The sequence below is a fragment of the Fundulus heteroclitus genome, unplaced genomic scaffold, assembly GCF_011125445.2.
Source record: "Fundulus heteroclitus isolate FHET01 unplaced genomic scaffold, MU-UCD_Fhet_4.1 scaffold_609, whole genome shotgun sequence".
In the NCBI taxonomy this organism is placed as follows: domain Eukaryota; kingdom Metazoa; phylum Chordata; class Actinopteri; order Cyprinodontiformes; family Fundulidae; genus Fundulus; species Fundulus heteroclitus.
Window position 1 is genome coordinate 55,444 of NW_023397043.1, and position 5,631 is coordinate 61,074.

Here is a 5,631-nt window from a genome sequence, read left to right on the forward strand (position 1 = left end):
CAGGAGAGGAGCCTGATAACTAAAGGATCTGCCTCCCATTCTACTTTTAGAGACTCTAGGAACCACCAGCAGACCTGCAGTCTGAGAGCGAAGTGCTCTGTTAGGAACATACGGGGTAATCAGAGCTCTGATATATGATGGAGCTTGATTATTAAGGGCTTTATACGTTAGAAGAAGAATTTTAAATTCTATTTTTGATTTTACAGGAAGCCAATGAAGGGAAGCTAAAATTGGAGAAATATGATCCCGCTTGTTGATTTTCATCAGAACTCTTGCTGCAGCATTTTGGATCAGCTGAAGGCTTTGAACTGCAGTTTGTGGACTTCCTGATAGTAAAGAATTACAGTAGTCCAGCCTTGAAGTAACAAATGCATGGACTAGTTTTTCAGCATCACTCCTGGACAGAATGTTTCTAATTTTGCCGATATTCCGGAGGTGAAAAAAGGAAACTCTGGAAACCTGTTTAATATGGGATTTAAATGACATGTCTTGGTCAAAAATAACACCAAGGTTTTTTACTTTATTACCAGAGGCCAAGTTAATGCCATCCAGATTAAGTGATTGGTTAAGAAGTTTATTTTTTGAGGACTCTGGCCCAAAGATTACAACTTCGGTCTTGTCAGAATTTAGATGCAGGAAATTTAAAGTCATCCAGCTTTTGATGTCATCAAGACATGACTGCAGTCGAAGTAATTGATTGGATTCATTAGGATTTATGGATAAATATAGCTGAGTGTCATCAGCATAACAGTGGAAATTAATCCCATGCTGTCTGATAATTTTGCCGATCGGAAGCATATATTTAGTAAAGAGAATTGGTCCAAGGACTGAACCCTGTGGTACTCCACAGGTGACCCTAGAGTTTAAGGAAGATTTATTATTAACATGAACAAACTGGAATCTGTCCGACAGATAAGATTTAAACCAGCCTAATGCTTTTCCCTTAATCCCTACAGTATGCTCAAGTCTTTGCAGGAGAATATTTTGATCAACTGTATCAAATGCAGCACTGAGATCTAACAGGACAAGTACAGACACAAGTCCATTATCTGAGGCCATGAGAATATCATTAGTGACCTTCACCAGAGCTGTTTCAGTGCTATGATGAGCTCTGAAGCCTGACTGAAACTCCTCAAGTAGGTCATTGCTTTGTAAATGTTCACAAAGTTGATTAGCAACTACTTTCTCAAGAATTTTAGATAAGAAAAGAAGATTAGATATAGGTCTGTAGTTTACTAGCTCATCTTGATCAAGAGAAGGTTTCTTAAGTAAAGGTTTAATAACAGCTACTTTAAAAACCTGTGGTACATATCCATTTACTAAGGATAGATTAATCATGTCTAAAATAGGACCACTGATCAAAGGGAATACCTCCTTAAACAACTTAGTTGGGATTGGGTCTAACATACAGGTAGAAGTTTTAGATGAAGCTAAGATTTTAGATAGCTCAGAAAGCTCTACTGCTTCTAAACAGTTCAAACACTGTGCAGGTTCTAAAGATTCCTCCAATGCTGCCTTACTTATAATAGATAATAGATATAATAGATTGTATTTTACGTATCAGGTACATAATACACACACACACACATACGATATTATACGTAATATAATAACCATTATAACAATTTAAGAAACTAGTTATATATCAAAAAAGAACATGGAACACAAAAAACATGGTCCATCATATGGGAAGGAGGGACCTGTTGGACCTTTCTATTGCATCCCCTGTCCCTTGATCCGATCAGCCATTTCGACACTGCCCTCTCCAAATCCTTCCTGGTGATCTGTCTGGTTAATGTGTTGTTCTTTAAAGCTTCTGCGGGAAACATATCTTATGGTCACTTCATATGTACCAACACAACTCTCAACTACAATTGTAAAGTCAACTATGTTAAGGTGAAATTTACCAACAAATGATCAGTTTTATATCAATTCCCCAAGATTTAAATTATAATTTTGGGTGAAGTATCCCTTTTCATAATTGACTTTACAAACCTGCAAACGTCAGAATGAACTGGGAAAAAGCTAAGAAAAAAAGATCAAAATTCAAAGCTGACTGGCCAAGGCTGTCACATTTTTTTTATTTCTTTCTAAAATCTGGCTTTATTAAATTGCCCATAAAAAAATTAAAAACCAAGGAAAAATTACAAAATGTAATATTTTTGATAAGAACAGCTGTTGACTGGAAGATCTGTGCAAGAAAATCTTGAAAACATTTCTTATATGATAACATTTCTGGAGCACCTGTTTTGGGGGGACATTTATGTCCTTAAGGTGAGGGTATTATTGACATTAGAAAATTAAATTCATAACATACATAAATTTCCCTCGACAGACACAAATATCCTAAAGTTACTATATTACAGTTATTATCCATTATGCACTTACCAAATATGACTTCAAACAGATTTAAAGTCCTGAATTCCTACTTTCCATTCCAGCCCACAAAGTTGTACTGCCTTGACAGGCCATAGTCCATGATGAAGAACATCATACGTCTTGTGGCCTCATCCACAGTCCTCCCACCAATGTCTGACACTGCTGTGACCTAAGGGGGAACAAAAACAGTTCAAAGCTAATTAATTTTTATAGCTCACAGGAGTAAACACGATGCAAAGACAATCTCTGGGTCTAGATTATTTTCATTGTTGATTAATCTATTGATTATTTTAACAATTAATTGATTGGTTGCTATAATAATAAAATGTTACAAAATTTTGAAAAATGTCAGTGTTTCCCAAATCTCTTGTTCTGTCAACAAAACATGGAGATACTCAGTTTATTGCCATAAATGAGCAAAGAAAACAGAAATATTCACATTTATGAAGCTGAAATCAGAGAAGTAGGACTCTTTTGTTGGGTGTTCACATCAGTAATAAGCTGGACTGGACTCATAACACCGACGCTCTGCATAAGAAGGGCCAGAGCCGCCTCCACCTCCTGAGGAGGCTGAGTTCCTTTGGAGTGAGCAGGCCCCTGGTTAAGACTTTTTATGACTCTGTGGTGGCCTCAGCCCTTCTCTACGCTGTCGTCTGCTGGGCTCCAGGCAGCGCAGAACGGGACAGAATGAGGCTGAATAAGCTGGTGAGGAAGGCCACTTCTGTCCTGGGCTGCACTCTGGACTCAGTGGAGAAAGTAGCTGAGAGGAGGGTGTTGTCCAAGTTCACATCCATCATGGACAACACCTTCCACCCCCTGCACCAGACTGTAGAGGAGCTGAGTAGCTCCTTTAGTGCCAGACTTAGACACCCTGTCTGTAAAAAGGAGCGCTACCGCAAGTCATTCATTCCTGTTGCTATCAGAATATAAGTTACAGTGCTGCCCTGTAACTGTAACCAATGTGCAATAATCTATCTAATTCACTGTGCAATAACCCGTGCAATAATCCTGAAAGAAGTGACTTCTGCTGCTATCACTAACTGTAACCACAACTGTTATAACTTTGGACAATAACTAATGTGCAATAATCTATTTAATACACTGTGCTATAACCTGTGCAATGATCCGAAGAACTTCTGCTGCTATCACCAGGTATATATGTCAGTACATGTGTATGTAGGCATATATATATATATATATATATATATATATATATATATATATATATATATATATATATATATATAGGGGTTGGACAATGAAACTGAACCAACTCTCATTTTAGTGTGGGAGGTTTCATGGCTAAATTGGACCAGCCTGGTGGCCAATCTTCATTAATTGCACATTGAACCAATAAGAGCAGAGTGTGAGGGTCCAATTAGCAGGGTAAGAGCACAGTTTTGCTCAAAATATTGCAATGCACACAACATTATGGGTGACATACCAGAGTTCAAAAGAGGACAAATTGTTGGTGCACATCTTGCTGGCGCATCTGTGACCAAGACAGCAAGTCTTTGTGATGTATCAAGAGCCACGGTATCCAGGGTAATGTCAGCATACCACCAAGAAGGACGAACCACATCCAACAGGATTAACTGTGGACGCAAGAGGAAGCTGTCTGAAAGGGATGTTAGGGTGCTTACCCGGATTGTATCCAAAAACATAAAACCACGGCTCCCCAAATCACGGCAGAACTAAATGTGCACCTCAACTCTCCTGTTTCTACCAAAACTGTCCGTCGGGAGCTCTACAGGGTCAATATACACGGCCGGATTCAGTGTGTCTGAAAACATAAAGTACATTTTGCTGCATTGACGTGTATTCTCTCTGAGCACAGCTTGGTCTGACCTAAAATGGCCGCTCTGTCGGCACGCCTCTCACTCGACGACGGGGCGTCTACGTCATGGGTTAAAGCAAAAATAATCAGTTTGACTGAAAAAAATTTCTAGTCAGCCCATATATTCCCGGGACCGTGGAAATAATGCCACATTAGTTACCTCACTTGCTTATTGTGCAGAGTCAACTTGAACCAAATCTGGTAGTTTTACAATATCCACTGACCATTCATGTCTCTGTCCCACCTTTCAGTTTCAGAGCCTTGGTGTCTTCCTGGACAGCCTCCCATCCTCTCCTCCACTGTCCACATCCATAACATCACCTGGTTAACTTTCATATCGGGAACATCAAGTTCTTCCTTAACACTTTAACCAAACTGGTCCACAGTCCACTTTACACTGTCAGCTCCCTTCCCTCCCTGTCCTCCAGAAAACATCCATAAATTACACTAGTACAAATGACAGCAATTTACATCTTTACATCATCTACTTCACATCTGAACATTACCTCCAATGGCTCCCTGTCACCTTCAGTATAAATTAATCATATGAACAAACAAGGCCAACCACAACCTGGACAATGCAGGACATATAACCAACACTATGATGTCATACATTTTAGTTTAACACAGATCGCACATTACAAGATCCCTGATTGGTTTATCAGCTAAGTTGCTGGAAGCCAGTGAATACACGCTGAAAGGTGACATGGCCACAGGTGGAAATAATTCATTAATTAACTGGAGCAGCGACAGTGTGTCTGTCGACAGAAACGCTTACCGAGGGAAGTTGTTGTCAGATGGTCAATCCGCTCCACTTCCTGACTTGCTGGTTCGCATAAACCCAAAGAAAACCTTTGACCACCACTACTTTCATTCATGCATCTGTGGCCAGTTTGAGATGTTCTTCCAAAAGTTATGATTGAACACCGATCATAACTTTTGGTCTACGTATACATGTCTGTGCTGGTAGCCAACGCAGAGCCATAGAGAGAAAGGCTCTGAGCCAGCGGAACCCGGATGTAAACAAGAGCCTTGCTCGCTAGCCTTAAGGCGCTAGCCTTAAGGCGCTAGCATTAGCGCTAATATTAGCGCCTTAAGGCACTAGAATTAGCCGCAGAACTGAGACTGCTCATCCCACCTCAAGTTGTGGTGGGGGATATTACACTACATGCATATATAATCCAAACAGCCTTACCTATTTTTCTGCATCCCCTCCTAAATTCTCCAATGTGTGGTGCTAATGTTGTTAGCTGTGACATCACGGACTTCTTCCTCAGGCAAACAGACACGTTTCAGATTGTTGGAGTGCGCCCCCTGCTGTTGGGAAGTCTTTTTCTTCTCTTGTTCTTTATGAACTTTTCTCACAGTGTGTCATATACGTTCAACTGTCTGTTGTTCCTCACAATATTTACATA

At 40.0% G+C, this 5,631-nt stretch overlaps 1 long non-coding RNA gene across 1 annotated transcript; it reads right to left on the reverse strand.

Annotated features, from left to right (window-relative positions):
- Positions 1-1,430: 1,430 nt before the first annotated feature.
- LOC110367371 lies at positions 1,431-5,404 on the reverse strand. Its single transcript, XR_004929942.1, has 3 exons — positions 4,995-5,404; positions 2,389-2,548; positions 1,431-1,816 (listed from the first exon to the last, which is right to left on the reverse strand). It is a non-coding gene; the product is annotated as an uncharacterized LOC110367371 (long non-coding RNA).
- Between the last annotated feature and the right edge of the window lie 227 nt (positions 5,405-5,631).